At 36.6% G+C, this 16,591-nt stretch overlaps 1 protein-coding gene across 1 annotated transcript in view; it reads left to right on the top strand.

The window, feature by feature from the left end:
* The window catches only part of LOC307255586 (glypican-6-like), a gene marked incomplete at both ends in the record, with an annotated part of 122,993 nt that overhangs the window by 46,472 nt on the left and 59,930 nt on the right, over positions 1-16,591 (top strand). The window lies entirely within an intron of this gene.

A 16,591-nucleotide genomic window follows, 5' to 3' on the forward strand; every position in this document is an offset into this window, starting at 1 on the left:
CTTCACAAGCATGTTAATTTAACATATCTGATCCTGTATGGAAATGAAATGATGGAACACACTGGGTTTAAATGAAAAATATTTTAAAAAAATCCAAAATGTTCGTATGCAACATTGAACAAGGTTAATGTAGAAGTTAAAATGCAATTAATGAATTCTCCAAGAGATTGTCTTATTGCCAACGTATTAATTAATGAATAGCACAGAACATCAGAGGTGTGACTTAAGGAATCCGGGGCCCGTGCAGCTAGGCAACCGACAAAGAGGTACCGCAATGACTGCTTAATTAAATGTTCAAACATAAGATTATGCTGCCCACTCTCACTCAGATAGGATGCTGCTTTATTTCCAGGACTTAATTTCATGGCCTGCTCAGGTCAGTGATGTTCCTAACACATCGATGTGTTTGGCATCAAAGGTTAAAGTAGAAGTATGTATAAAATTAGTATGTACATTTATGCATTATTTATCCACAAACCCTGATAAAATTCACATTTATTTTCTTTGATTGAGACTCAAAACTTTCGGATAAACATATTATTCCAAGCTTTATTTCCTCATCTTTGGTTTATGTGCAATTCATGCATCTTTTAAGGATTATATTTACTTTGAATGAAAACAGTTTGGTTGTAATGTGATGTAACATACACAACATGAGGTTGCAGCGCTTTAAAAAAACAAATCAAAAGCTCAACCTTGATCCTGCGCAGTAAAAAAGCCCAAAATGTTTTTACCATTTTTTGGTTTCCTCTGATGCAGTGCATCCCACTGCCCACACATTCATGCAGGAAGGTTTTACAAATATTTTAGCTTCATGGTTATAAAAAAGAAAAAAATCATAACAGAGCTAAATAATTCACCATGTTTGCAGGCAACTTGGCAGCACTGCTCTCTGGCAGTTTCATATACAGCTTTCTAAATATGTTGTACATCAATAATACGAGGTGGAAACCACCCCCAGCAATAATGTGACCTGCAAGGTGAAACCCAGGGCAAACAATTTGGTCAATCAGTTGCTGCTGCTCATAGAGTTATAGTTTTGTAAGTGTCCAGAAACAAATCAAGGCAACTCAGAGCGTTTTAACATTTAGATCAACTTGTCATTAATTAACAGACAAAGACATCTCTTTACGGAGATTTTAGCAAGTAAATCGAATTGAAAAATCAAAATGGGTTAGATATAAGCTTTTGAAAATGTATGGTGCATAGTAGCCCCCATCCCCCCAGTGGAAATTATATACAGTAAACAGTTACACACACACACACACACACTCACACACACACACCTTTACTGTGGCTGTTACTTCAACTCCTCTAATGTCCTCCCATTCAGTGCAGTGCATGGTGATTACTTTATGCCTGGCAGTCGTCCCAAGCCTGCAGCTACATTGGCTTTACCTCACCTTCATTTCCCCTCAGATACTAGAGACTGAGAGTGGAGAGTTTCAGCCCTCCATTCTTGATCCTCTGGCTGATGGGCCTATTCACAACAAATAAGAGGATCAAACTGCAATGGATGTGGCTGCAGTGCAGGCTCTCAGTTCATTATAGGAGGGGGGAACCTATCTCCCAGGTTGGGTAACATTTCTTTAAGCAGTTTAATTTGATTGGCCAGTTTAGAGTGCCGTTAAAAATAGTAACCTATTCCTTTCACCATTTTTACTTCTGAAATATCCAGATGTGTTTGATGGTTTCAGTGATTGACATTTGTGATTATATGAGAATGTACTCAGTATTTCAATGGTAATTTTTATGTAGCTATCTGGAGTGACTGAAGCTTATCAGCAAACACACATCTCTTGCTAATTGCAGCATCAAACCGTCTTCAGCTTTTCTTCAGACTGTTTAGAGGCTGACTGACATTACATTTCAGACTTCAACAAAAGCTTTGAGATATGATAATGGTTGACATTTTTTAATTTCCTTGACAAGTTACCTCTGATAACAGCATTAATTGTCGCATCCTTCGTAATCTTATCTCAATCTTTGAAGTGTAATGCAATTAGCTGTCACTGATAAATCTCCTCACATTAGTCATTGTGGTGGAAAGTGCTGCTTGTTTTAGAAATATAAGGGATAGGGGGCGCCCTTAGCTCAGTTGGTAGGGCGTCCCCCCCATGGGCCTCGGCCAGAAGCGGACCCGGGTTCGATTCCAGCCCGCGGTCGTTCTCTGCATGTCACTCCCCTCTCTGCCCCATTTCAACTCTGTCTCTACACTATCAATAAAGCATAAAAAAAATGCCAAACAAATATCTAAAAAAATATATATATATATAAATATGTAAAATAAATCAAAGTTTATAATAATCTCAGTCGGCCAAATGTTATCCCATATATATATATATATTAGTGCGATATACACAACCCACATTTTCAAAATTAAACTTAAATGAACATCTTTCCGATCTGCCAACCATACGGTTATGCTTTGTTTGAGTTAAGGCAGCAACACTGCATAGTTTAAATAAGAGAACTAATCTCATTAATGGGGAAGAAAAACCACAGTTGACTGTAACAACATCCAACCACCCTGACCCTTCTTACTGCATGGTGACTGGGATTTCAACATTGCCAGAAATTGAAACAAATTCAAGTTAAGATGGGACATTGTCTGCCCTTCTTGGTGGCAAATTTGAGGTGCCATATATATTTGCACCTTCAATTTGCAGACAAGAACATCTGTTTTCTGTTGGGAGGAGACAGGAAAGAGAGGACCTGATCTGATAGACACCCACTGATAATATATTCTTCCAAATCCCACACACTTCATTGCAGGTGAGAGGTTTGCCTCTGTCCTAAATAATAACTACAATCACCCCATATTGTGTGTCATTCACTCTGCTTTGCGTTACAAGCCCCAACCTCAGCGATTTTTACCAGCATCCAATAAGGAAGTGACCACAACTGTAGTAACCAGGAAGTGCCATATTATTTACTATCTATGGTTATGTACAGCTGCTCTGTTATAACAAGACAAGGCCCTAACAGCTGTTTTGTAACATTGACATTTAAAAGAAAAAGAGTCATGTTTGAAGACAACAAAGGAATTAAATCAAATCTATATACTATGCTGCATTGCACATATTCACAAGTCTTCCTAACCTGCCTACAGGCTTGGACAGTAATTATTGCATTTTATGGTCTAAACACACACACACGTGTAAAATTTAACTTGACATTAAAAGCACAGCATGCTCCCTTCTTTATTCTGTTTGATTCTGGCAAATATTTCTAATATTGTATTGGCAATGAAATGCATTGCAAAGGCAAAGCCAGTGCTAAAGAGAATAATTATTAGGATAAGAATATAGAACAAATACAAAGCATAAAAGAATATTAAAATATATTTTTTTTTATTGTAAAAGTATATAGGCCCGGTGTGTTATCATTACAATATCAGTTCAGACAGAGTGGGTTTCAGAGCATTTAGAAGTCACATGTATGCACATTTTCAGGTTCAAAATTTTAATTTGGGTTAACTGTTTTAATGGATTATTGACCCACAATTTTTATTTGTTTTATTGCTCACAGTGCCATTGCTGAATCTCCTTTTTTCACCCTCTGCATTTTGCTTAACAGGTGACATTTAACAAAGGTAAATACAATGTTAAATATACATTTTAATTCAACATTCAGCATAACAACATAAGGACTAGGTATAGATTTTATTTCTATTGTGAAATTTGACTGTATGAAACATATTAATTAAACTGTGTTAATATACACTGAAATTACATTAATTGCTGTTGACAGAGTACAACATTATTACTATTTTCTTTTTTAAAGCTGTTCTACACTGTGAATAGAGTATGTTCTAAGCTACATGGTAAATTCACTTTTTTCACCAGAGATTGGACTGACTTTAATTGGAGCCTTGGGGATCATTTCCCCTCAAAACCGCCCACAGTATCTCGCGAGACTGAACTTTGAGGAGTTCTTGTCATTATCTCAAAGCACTAAAATAATTGTCCTTGAGGAAATTAATTACCTTTGTGCACTGTTGCACTGCGTGGAAAGTGATTTGGAGTTAATGGAAGCTGAAGCACAGACATATCTTCGACTCTCCCTCATTTCTCAGGCCTAATAAAGTCAATTGGATTGTCGGGTCATTCCATGTTGCCCAAAGCACTACGCCTTTCTGCACATGAGAAGTTAAATAGATTCTTTGTCTTGCCGATTTCTTGCCAAAATTAAAAAGGAAATAACCAAAGGGAGCCTACATAGAATTCTGCTTAAGAACCCTGTAAAATAAATCAAAGTTTATAATAATCTCGGCCAAATGTTATCCCATATATATATATACAGTGTATATATATATATATATATATATATATATATGGTCTCACTGTCTAACCCTACATTGTAGGGTTAGACAGTGAGACCATAAAACACTCTTTCTGCCTTTTCTCAGGCTAGGATGATCCGATTTAAAAAATTTTTTGCACATTTATACTTCATAGGATCTCCGAGTTCAATACACCTTCATATTCCAACTGGTGAAGTAGGCCTTTAAGATTTCTAAGACTTAGGTGAACATCATCAATGTTATGAAAGGTGTTATTACTGTAAGCACTATCTAAGAAACCTGAATTGTAAAAAAAAAACATGTTGATGATACTTCATACTGTTTGACCCCTAATAGACAGAAACCTTTGACACTGCCAGCGGAGCATCATGCTCTGGGAACCAGAGACTGCATGTCTCCTGTTGTTTACAATGAAAGGAGCTTTTAGCATTCACTCCTCTGCATCCAGCCCTGTCACACAGGCTGCTGATGGGTGGCAGGAGTGATGGATGTGGGAACGGATTGCCTCTCTCTTGAAAGAACTTGCATGCTACAAGAGCTGAGACTTGTTGGTCTTGACACAGATCAGTGAAAGATTCAAACTAGCGGAGCAGGCTGGCCCGGTCACAGCTATCCGAACCACTTTAATTCATCATTCTCTGTGTGTGTGTGTGTGTGTGTGTGTGTGTGTGTGTGTGTGTGTGTGTGTTTGTCGTCCGTTTCTCCCTGCTCGCTTGTTAATAAAGCCCATTTTTTGGGCAATATTTTTCCTGCATCGTTGGTTTACTAGTCTCTCTCCATTTTTGATGAGGTTGTCAAAAATTGTGGATGTTCTGCTTCTTGGGTTTGGTTGAGACAATGTGTTAGCAGATTTCCGGCGATGCTGCAGTCGCAATATGCAAAGGGGGAAACGCAAGCCAATCGAACATGACAATTGCATTAGACGTTTCAGGGTTTAATATCATTGTTGGCTATTTAAGGGTTCAAACTAATCTTGCCTCATGTAGTAAATATTGTTTGGGGGATATTGTGTAGTGGTTTACTATAGGTGAAAATAATTAGAGAAGAGGTTCTGCATCCATTGGAGCTTATTGAAAAAATCAGCCACAAAGTCTTCCTACTACCTTCCTCCTGATTATTATGCCTAAGCCATGCCTTTTGGCTCCAGTCTCATCATAGAATTTACCACCGTCCTTTCTTTAAAAGGCAACTCCCTCCTGTTTCACGCCATCATTCAGCAAGTCTTACACTATCATTGCCCTGTCCTTACCTCACCAGAGGCCATCACAAATCATTCTCTCTCTGATTTATTTGTTCTTTTATTGCACTGCATGCTGCTTCGTATGCTTCCTCCAACTTCACTCCATAGGTTTGGGTGCAGAACCAGAAACAGGAGATGTAAAAATAATGATAATATTAAAAATAAAATAACTAACTATAATAGCTACCCCCAAACATTGCTTAACAGTGCTATGTTTGTAGCTAATCATCTATCTTTGATTTACTGTACATACAAATAGATCTCAAATTCAGTAAACCATACATAACAATGAACAGAATGTAAAGAAGGATAAATCCTGTATGTTGGCAGTGTCACTGGAACTACCTTTGCATGCTTATAACCTGTTTAGCATACAGTGCCAGTCAGTTCCATCATGAGGCTTATTTGCATCTCCAGCAACATGCAGACAAAATGAAGCAAATGCCCTCTTATTATTTCCCTTCAGTGCTTTGTCCTGTCACTGAATGTTCAGTGTTCTTCCTCTGCTTTGAGGGTGTAAACGCTAGCACAGTGCAATACAAATTCAGGCTACACAGCGCCGGGCTTTAAAGGCAGCAGTTCCTTAGGTGAGAAATGACAACATGTGCAAGGCTCTTACTGTTTGATATACAATGATTGCTGTACACCAGAGTGTGAATATGCATGTACACTGCTCTGTGGATAGATGAACATCATGTAGACAGAACTTTTCCAAAGAGTAATAATAAGGTAAACTGCATAAGTCGATTTTTGTTACCTAATTTATTGAGCTTTGAATTCATAGTTTAGAGCCCCAAATAATAATGCAGAGCACTGTATCCTTCAGGCTGAGACACAATAACATAAGATTGTGTACCTTAGCTGATATTAACATTTTCAGAATTATTTTGCATAGTATTTTGCAAAAAAGGTGACGCCATTCCTTCACTACAGTTGTGTGGATACAAATCATTTGAACGATATCATACAAATATGCAGAAGAAAATTGGCATAGATATCCACTCATCCTTTATTTACAGAGACAGATGGTACTTTTGGACACTATCAAGCATCTTTTAATTCAACCAATGCTGAATTGTGTCTTGCCGGCTATGTGCCATGCTATGCATGTCTATGTCTAACAGTCCCATTAACCAAGGAAAATATGTGCCCCCCCCCTCTCTCCCTATGCCGCTATCAGAGAGCATTGAGTACAGCCAAAGTTATTTCTTTGAGAACAGAGAATGGGCTCCTTCTCAATTCAGTCTATCAGCTCTCTGCATGAAAGTCTTCCACACTCAACCTTGCTCTCAGAGATTTCAGCAGAGATTCACTAAGCTGTCAGAAAACAATTGCTCTTCATAAAAGCCAGTGGCTGGTGCAACTTTAATTTTAAAGATGTTTTAAATGAGCTGCCACTGTGTGATTGATGGGCTGTGAGAAACTCGCCTCCCCGTTCCTTTATATCCTACAACAGGGGGCTTTAATTACGAACCCCTTGTATCGATGCTGTCAGCTCCAGTGTGATATGCACCATGCATGTGAGGAGGATGGATTTTACCACCTGTTCGCCTGCTCTGTACAGTGGCATTGCCTACAATGTCATCGGTTGAAAATGCATTGTCATCAAAGTAGAGTGATATTGCTTGGGGATCAAGGCCTTTTGGTATTCATGTATTCAGTCGTCTGTTTACTCCCACTCAAAGCTTTAAGTGAATTTGATTTTGATTGATGAACAATCATCCATGAACTGACTTACCATTTGATCAATATCTACTCTATGTATATGTATTGTCCATGCAAACGGTTAATTTAAAAACTGCCTGTGCATCCAAAGGACAACAAACTATTGAATGACTCAGAAAGAAAATGTGGATAGTCTATCCTGTAAATGTCAAAGTTGAGTATATTCTTATTCATTTACTGTTTTGAAATGCAAAAAAAGGGCGCTGCCTGAAATACAGTAAGATGTTGCTTTTAGAGCTGTTACTCAAACTTAGCGTTAAATATGGCTGTGCCCTGCCAGAATAAACTTTGCCAAATGTCAACAGCATCTCATGAATTATTATTTTGGGATAAAACATCTTTGAGTGTCGTATAGATGTTGAAAAAACATCAAACTGCTGATGAAAAATCTCGGTTGTCATAGCAGCTCTATATATATGCAATGTGCTCAAGTTCAGCTATATTGCCCTAGACTTCAAAATAGAGAATAGAGATAGGTGATATAAACTGTAGATACAATATTCTGTAATACGTGTATTTATGTCACAGTATCCACCTCATTGTGACTTAATTGTTGTTTTCAAAGGACTATGCAAAATATATTCATTGGGAAATATGTTCATATCTAGATGAAAATGAGGTGAAGAAGACAATTGCACCTTGAAAACAATCATACAACCACTGTAAAATGTACACACTAGATGCACATTATAGCATAGCTCTATCATACCATCATTTATTTAAGTATAATCAAATACAGATCAGAAATTTCCAAACAGACACTTGGAAGCAATCTTGGCCTAATGTGATATACATTTTCTGAAAATTTGATTTAGAAACCTGTGGCGAGTCCAGACATTTTATTAAATGTGACCAACTTCCATTAAGCATTTATTATTATTGAGTTGCATGTGAGAGGCTACAAATAAAACACTGAAATACTGACACCATAGTTTTTAGTTTGTACACAACTACCTAAAATATTGTCAAACAGTTCGTCTCAGAATGTCCAGTTAGAAGAAATGTGTGTGTTCAAGTAGGAAATATATTCCCCTCCCGTTGGCAATCTTGTTTTTACTTGAGTTTCAACATTTGTCCAGATTTTAATCCCTTAACCGAAACCAGAGAATCTAACCCTAGAGGAGTTAGCGATTTGAGTTTTTCAGAAAGGCTTAATTCAACTCAGTGCTCTCCTGTCTCACAAACGCCCTCCTGTCACCCCAAAACACTTTTTTTAATGCAATTCTTCATAGATGTGAGATTGGCTAAATACAGTATTTAAATCAGACAGCCAGTGCCAAGAAAGCCCATACCTGTATTCCAGTAACCATGCATTCTCACATTCCTTTATTTCCTGCGCATGCTGAATCAAACAAAATGAGCAACTATCTGGGAGGCAGAAATAGTCCAGATAAATTAGTATGGTTTGTAAACAGGATACCATTACTGTATCAAAAAAAGAAAAGAAAAAAAATCGACCTGAATGGTAAATGCATACATGAAAATCCATAAACTAGAGCCTTACTGTTACATATACAGCATTGCTAATGTTGACCATTGTTTAGTTTGCCCTAGAACTCAAATAAGATTTGTTTTTTTTAAATAGAGGAAGGAATAGAGGAACACATACATTTTTAAGTAATGTTTGCCCACACTTGCAGTCTGTTAAGGTTAACACACAGGATACAAAACAGTATTATCATAATTGGTTGAAGACACACACTCTCACTATTTCTCTCTCTCTCTCTCTCTCTCACACACACACACACACACACGCACACACACACACACACACACACACACACACACACACACACACACACACACACACACACACACACACACACACACACACACACACACACACACATTCTTGTCCAGGTAATGAATATTGGAGAGAACTAAACAAAGCAAAAGGTGCAGTCATTTCAAGTATATGTTGGGATATAAGGGCTGGCTTTAAATTGAGAATAACAATGAGATGGAATTGACTTACTGGAATTGACTGGGCTCTGCTTGATAGCTCACCGTAAATACACAGTGGACATACTATTAGCATGTACTGGGGGTCGTTGATGCAATATATGTACATAATAAAAGGTGCAGATATAGATATAAAGCCTGGTGCAGCTGGCTTTAGATATTTTGTATATGGAGACTATATTCGATGCACAGTGAAATCAAACATTAAATTGACTTTTTCTGTTTTATAGCAAAAACGTTTTATATCTTCAACCTCACATTGTAACAATTCATCACACATGGAAACCAGCAAAACATGACTAACTGGGTATGACAGATCAAATGAGATACAGGCAATGACAGGATGGCGAAACACATTACAATCTGAGCCTCTGAGGCTATTTATAAAAGTGTTATGTTTCGCACTTGCTACATATTGTGCTTTGTGTGTGTGAAATTGTCGGCAATCTCAAACATTGTTTCCATCAGCAGTGTCCTCAACAGGCCTTGCTGTCACATAACATGTTCTATCTCAATGACGCAAAGTTTCCATTGCTTCAATAGTGCTCTGTCCACCTACACATACAGGTTAACCATAGCTTTTGCAATTTAAGAGATGTCTTCACATTTACCCAACATTAAAATAACTTTAATCTCTTCATGTTCGGCTACAGTACAATAACGCATCGAGGATAACAGTGGCTGAAATGTGACGCCGCTGTCTTCAACCTGGAGCATGGAACTCTAACTAGGTCTGTAAGAGGATCTGGATCATAGAAGCTGACAAGGTCAGAGGTGTGGATAGGTGCTTGTCCAGCAACATTTTCTGGTTAGCCTCAAAGGTGACCAGTCCATTTTCAGTAACAACGCTGCTGACATACAGTATGTGATGAGTGTTGAATAAAGAAGGAAAGAATAAGTGAATAAAGAGTAATGTATGTATTCGTCCACATTAAGTGAGATCAGTGTTACAATCATTTGGTTTAAACAAGACTTAAGCTGCTGCCAGTACGCTTCAGAACTGCTTGCCTGATGGACGAATAGCTTCTGAAGTGCCAACACTGCTCCCTATTGTTAGCTTTCACCCTGCGTGGTGGCTGCTGCCATCGGTTTGTTTTTGTTTTTGTGTGTGTGTGTGTGTGTGCGTTTGGGTGTTTGTGTGTGTCTATGTGTGTGAGAGTGTGTGAGAGTGTGTGAGAGTGTGTGAGAATGGGTGAATGTTGCAAATCAATGCAAAGTGCTTTGAGATTGAGAAATCCTGCGGTTGTCCATCCAACTGCTGTTTAGATATCTGAACAGTCCGGACCAAAGTGGCGGACCATCAGGTTGGCATTGTAGCCATGGCTAAAATTCACAAGTTTCCATGTCACATATTATTGTCACATACATCTTGGTTTTCATTGTTCATGTGCACTGAACTTGCCCCACTTATTTCCCGAAAGAAACAGTGGCAGTTACTGTTTAAATATAATGTATATTTGTGCAATAACTGTTATTTATTTTGCATAAAGGGAAACAACATTGAACATCATCTGGCCATTTGACAGACAGTGCTGAGTCCAGTGCAAAGCCTTGTACATTAGACACTCTCTGGTCATTCGAGACTGCTCGACTATTTATTGAAATTTTTTCACAATTAACCACCAACAATTAGAGATTCCTACCATGTTCTCACATCACGTGGAGTAAAAAAAATTCCTGTGGATAAAGTGTTATTATCCCAGCAAGAGAAGGGTCACCTTTATTAATCATATTAATTATTTACAGTAATTAGGCCAGATGTCAAAGGAGCCCTTTGCACTGCTCTCATAGTAAATTGATTCTTCACGCTCGGAATTACTTCAAGGGTACTAATATGTTGTATATTCTGTATGGAATGGGAAAATTACAATGTCCAAACTGAATTATGTGGTAAAATGGTTCACTTTATTACAGCTTTCATAATGATTATTAGGCTTTTTGTGCATTGTGTTTTGTGTGAATAATAATAATAATAATAATAGTAATAATAATAATAATAATAATAATAATAATAATATGTGATTTGAACCGCACGTTATATTTAATCAACCTTTTTTGTGAACTTAAAGATAAGGTAAATAATAAACATACTACATACACATGACTATACAACAAAAAGGGTAAATATTCAATTCATTTGAAGAATCTCTAGAGAAGACAAGGTTTGAACACAGTCAAAAGGAAATGCAGAACATTCACAGAAGTAGTTTGTCTTTTGTGAAACTATAGGGGTGTTCATAATTCGATTTTACAGGAGAATGAACAAAATTAAATAGCCATCAAATCAATGATTTCATTGTAACAACGTTGCTCTTTTATAACCCCAGCAGTACAAATCTATTTAAAGACTAAACATGTCATTTATTCCACAATACAGCAGACAACAAATACAACATGGTTAGACAGTTTTACACTCGTCGATTCCAATGCCTTTTCTTTTATTCATATATTCAATAAGAAGGTATTGAATTATTTTCTTACGCTATGAATTTGCAGAAATAGAGAATGTTGGGTTTTGTCTTTTGCCTGACCCCTTCACACCGACCACATAGTGGCCATTGTTTGTTCTCCTATGTATAGTATTTTGATAAACCTTAAAGGTAGTTTAATAAGCAGAAACTTTTGGTAAATGTGCTTTTCTCTTTAACAGAGTAGGTTTAGCTCTGAAATAGAAATTTTGTTGGCCTGTTTTTTCTAATGTATTGCAACATCTACCAAACTATTTTGATCCGTAAAAACTTTGATAGAACAATTACTTGAGAGATTGGGATGATTCCTACATTTCTTCTGTCAGAATACATACGCCCATCCATCAACATGTTTCCAAGTATTAAGACCATAAAGGTTGGATTACTGAATGTTGTCCAAGGTCAATAACTCTCAATGTTAATTCCGTGGCCAAATTTTGGCCAGCAGAGAGCAATTCACTCTTCATGAGTTGGCAAGTTGTAACTGCGACCAGAAACTCCCAGTACAGCCTGTTTTTCAGGTAAGAGACATTGATATCACATAAACAGCCAACTGTTATGCAAGAGAAGGGTTGGGACTATTTCGGTACACTTGCTCATTAGTTTGAGTGCACTTGGGTTCAGTTTGCATAAGTTTAAACTTGTGTCACTTTCAAACCGTTTGTACTCACAATTATAGTTATCTGAAGATATGTCATAAACAACTTTGTAAAAGTAGACTCGTTTGTAAAATCAAATTATGTTGTCCCTCTCGAGATCCAAAATTTATCAAAAAATAACAGTTTTTCACACCACACAGATTTTTTATAACACTAAATAAATCACACAGCCTAAACATGCTTCAAGTGGCCTCTAGAGGAGTTGCTGCTCCTCATCGAAACAGGATCAAACAAACAACATTGCATCATTAGAGCCCAGCACTCTCACTAATATAGCTAAGAATATGACATTTTTTCTCAAATGAAAAGTGTAAAATCATACACTGTTTCAAATATTCATCAAGATGCTGTATGGATGCAAAATTCTAGCGCACCATATATATATCTGTGATTTTGACCAAAAGAGTCCAAAAAGTAATTAAAAGCCATTTGGATTTGAAAGTCAATAACCAGAGCTGGTTTAGGTCACTCTCCTATAATCATATAAACCCTGAATGTTGTTATGCAATGGCAGATGTCTTTCTTTCATGGAAACAATTGTTAATGACTTTGCAGGCATGAAATGATGTCTCAATTTTTTTTGGTCCACAGACAAATACAGCGAGAATATTTTATACGAATAGGACTAAGTAGAAGGCTCAGATTGCAGGAGCATTAATATATTATATACAAATGTTATTGTTTATTTTCAATAATTTACTGAGGACTATTATTGCACTATTCTTTATGGCATTAGAAATGTATAGATTTGAAAGTTTATCATGTGATGATGACATGAATAAAAGGTTAATTCTCTGAATGATGATATTGTGTTGCTTTGTTTAATGTCTGTTACTCATCGTAACAGCGGTTTAAATGGTAACACAGATAAATGATTGCATGCACAATACACAGGGGCTTGCGTGTCCTTGATTTGGGTCTAATTAGAAAAGTGGAATGAAAAGGGCCCTGCGGGCTCTTAGTATTTAAACAAACGTAGGTGTAATAGCAGGTCACTCAGTTGCAAAGAAAGTGGCCTCCTACTAGTTTGACGTGGTGTGTCATTGTAATAGAATGAAAAGAGATTTGGTTTAAGAAGTTGTACAAGAAAAGGGGAGGAAGGTAAAGCTTGCTAAAAGCAGTTTAATTTGAACTTTAACCCCTACCAATCTTATCCAGTAAATGTAACATGCAGAGTCAATATATATATGCAGATATGCTTTTGGCTAAAGATAATATATTACAGTACGTTTTTCACACTGGTGGTTACAGGCACTTTGCAGAACAGTGGACTATCATGCAGGGTTAAATATTTTAGTGTCAGTTATGTCAAACTTAATCAGGTTTGACTCCTTAACCAAGCGGTTGGGCTTACACAGTGCATACAATATGGTTTGATTATATATTTAATAATGCATACAGTCGAAACATATTTGTGTTTTTTTAAGAACCAGTATTATATGGTAATTATTAAGTTTGTAGTTTGTGATTTTCTAATCATTTAATAATTGCTTTAACTTTGTTAATAATAAACAAACAATTATTGGAATTTGAATGTGGCCGTGGTCATTCTCTGCATGTTATTTGATTTACCCAATATCATCTCTGTCTCTCTGCACTATCAATTAAGCAATACAAATGCCAAAAATAATACAAATGTAGTGTACCAACTTTATTTTGTCATTTTCATCATGCAATTAGATTCACTGCTATTTTTCACTGTATCTGATTCACATTTTATTATGTACAGTATGTCTGTCTTAAAACCTTAAGCTTTCTGTTTTCAATATCTCAAAGGATTTTTTTTTTTACTTGATTTTGCACAGCACAGCCCTCCTTCACCATCAATAAAATAGACTGCATGAGAACTGATTCATGGTACCCTATTGTTGAGTCACATTATTGGGGAATGTATTATTAGAACTAGATATGAACACCAAGCAGGGGTGTGATTGCAATCAATACAAATGCAAAGAAATGTCAGCCATCCAGAATACCCAACCAGGAAAGGAGCCTTATGTATGGTTTATAAACAAGCATGACACGTGAAATGTCTGCTGCGCATTTGTTTACAAAGAAGGGAGGAGGAATATTTGACATTTGTGCAGGAAGAGATACGCTATGATCTTCCCAACGTTTACGCCTGTGCTCTCAGGAACATGGGATCCTATTAGTGAGACTTCAGTGAGACTCCCCAGCTAATGCGTTTTTTTCTCTCTCTCTATTTTTGTCTTTGTTAACTCAGTTAATGCTCGAGAGATCAGGTACTCACATGGAAGAAAGCCACTAAGGCAGATGACAAAGAAACAATGATATAATTTCTGCACACAATACATTTCAAATTGCCTTCTGTTGTAGTTGTGCCCTTTGATGTCTAATAATGTTTATAATTTATATTGTTGAACCAAAGTTAAAATTAATTTTTGGCGACAAATCAGTATGTCCTTTGGTGTATCTTTTGACTACCCTAATTGTTTGATAAAATCAGTGACCAAAAATGATTTTAATTGTATGCTGTGATACCATTCTCTTCATTAGTGTTCCCTAGGGAGTGTACATTATTGGTTCAAACTATTATAATATATGTGTGGGCAGGCACTTAAATTCTGCCACAATGGCTATTAATCAGCCTGTGGGACAATATTCTTTATTAATTTGTGTGTCCCATCTGTGTGTTAAACACTCACAAAGATACTACCTACGTTAGTTTGTGTTGTGATTCATATCACGGTGTTATGTACAAAGTGCTGAGGTCAGAGGCCTTTACATTGCTGTAGGTTTTTTTTCAGTCACCATACATCCTTTTTATAAGGGGACACACTCATAACATGTGAGGAAAAGGCAGCATGTGCATCTCATGTCGTAGAAATACCAAGACACAGTCCACTTGAGCTAAATCCACAATTTTCCTAATAACTTTTCGATATACTTCGAGGTGAAGTGTATCCCGCAAATCAGTCAGTACTGTACCACACTTGTCTAATTATTGGCAGTAATGTGGCTATAAATTGTCTTTGGAAGTACCCATTAATTAACATACAAAAAAAATATCCACGACGTGTTAAGCAAAGAATCAGTGTGGATATGATGAACAAATTACAAAGTTATGGCAACAGCATATTATTATATTATTATTAATCTGTTTTTCTCGATGGGGTGGATATTGGAATATCACATATTTGTCATGTTCAACATAGTTATGAATTGAATGATCCTTTATCAAATGTTTTGAGAAAAAATGTTCAGTCCTTAGAAATTGTGTCTGACAGAAACCATTCAATATGCTATGCTATGTCTATTTAATATACGGTAGACATGCTTTCCGTACTTCTAGGTATGATGTTAGAAATCTTGGCTAATTCCACATTTGTAGAAGGAATGTTTTAGCTTAGCTTGCTAGCTTCCAAATCGCAATTGCAAAAAAATATATATTTTAAATTGCTATTGGAACATAACCAAGCCTATGTGGTCAACCATTGGACAACCTTTATTACTTATACAGTCGGAGGTGCAGAAGTCAGTAAAGCACCACAGAAGTTGACAGTGTGTCTCCTGCCAATGTCATTTAAAACAATGTCAGTCAGTGTTATTGGACAAAGCCCCAACAGAGCCTTGAAGCTTTAACACTTTTTCCGCAAAGATCTATAAAAGAAAAAAAAATCATCACTGTAACTGCATAATCGTCAAAGTTGATTCTTGAAAAGTGGGGAGAATAAATAAAAAATTGGGTAATCTTTAAGGAAAGTTAAATACATTAACATATTTTCATTCAAGACAGTTTTATTTAGGAATGACAGTGTCACACAGTGTAATGTGTGGGCACTGACCAATGGCGAACATATTAACAAATTAAAATATATGTGCTTTCTCACAATGACATGTTGTATTTTACATTTCCCAAGCTCCTTATAGTATATAATATATATATATAACATAATGTAATACACTTTATTCACTGGTTGGCTCACCGGCCAGCTGCCGTGGTGGACAAATAAATTGTTTCAGAGAGAAGCTAGTGTGTCTGGGAATAATAGTGGGTGCTCAGGATGATAATGTGTGCTAGTGTCTGTGTCTAAAACTTATGAATATTTTGTTACAGTATGCAATCAGAACCTTTACATTAATCATTCATAGTCCTTGTGGCCCATTATTTCTGCTTTTAAATTATTAATGCTTTGGACTGACTTTCTTCACAATCAAGTACCTAATGTTGGCTTCTTTACATTGCCCTTATATATGCAGATGGAGCCAT

The sequence above is a fragment of the Ammodytes marinus genome (genome assembly GCF_949987685.1).
Source record: "Ammodytes marinus genome assembly, chromosome: 1".
NCBI classification, from domain to species: Eukaryota; Metazoa; Chordata; class Actinopteri; order Uranoscopiformes; family Ammodytidae; genus Ammodytes; species Ammodytes marinus.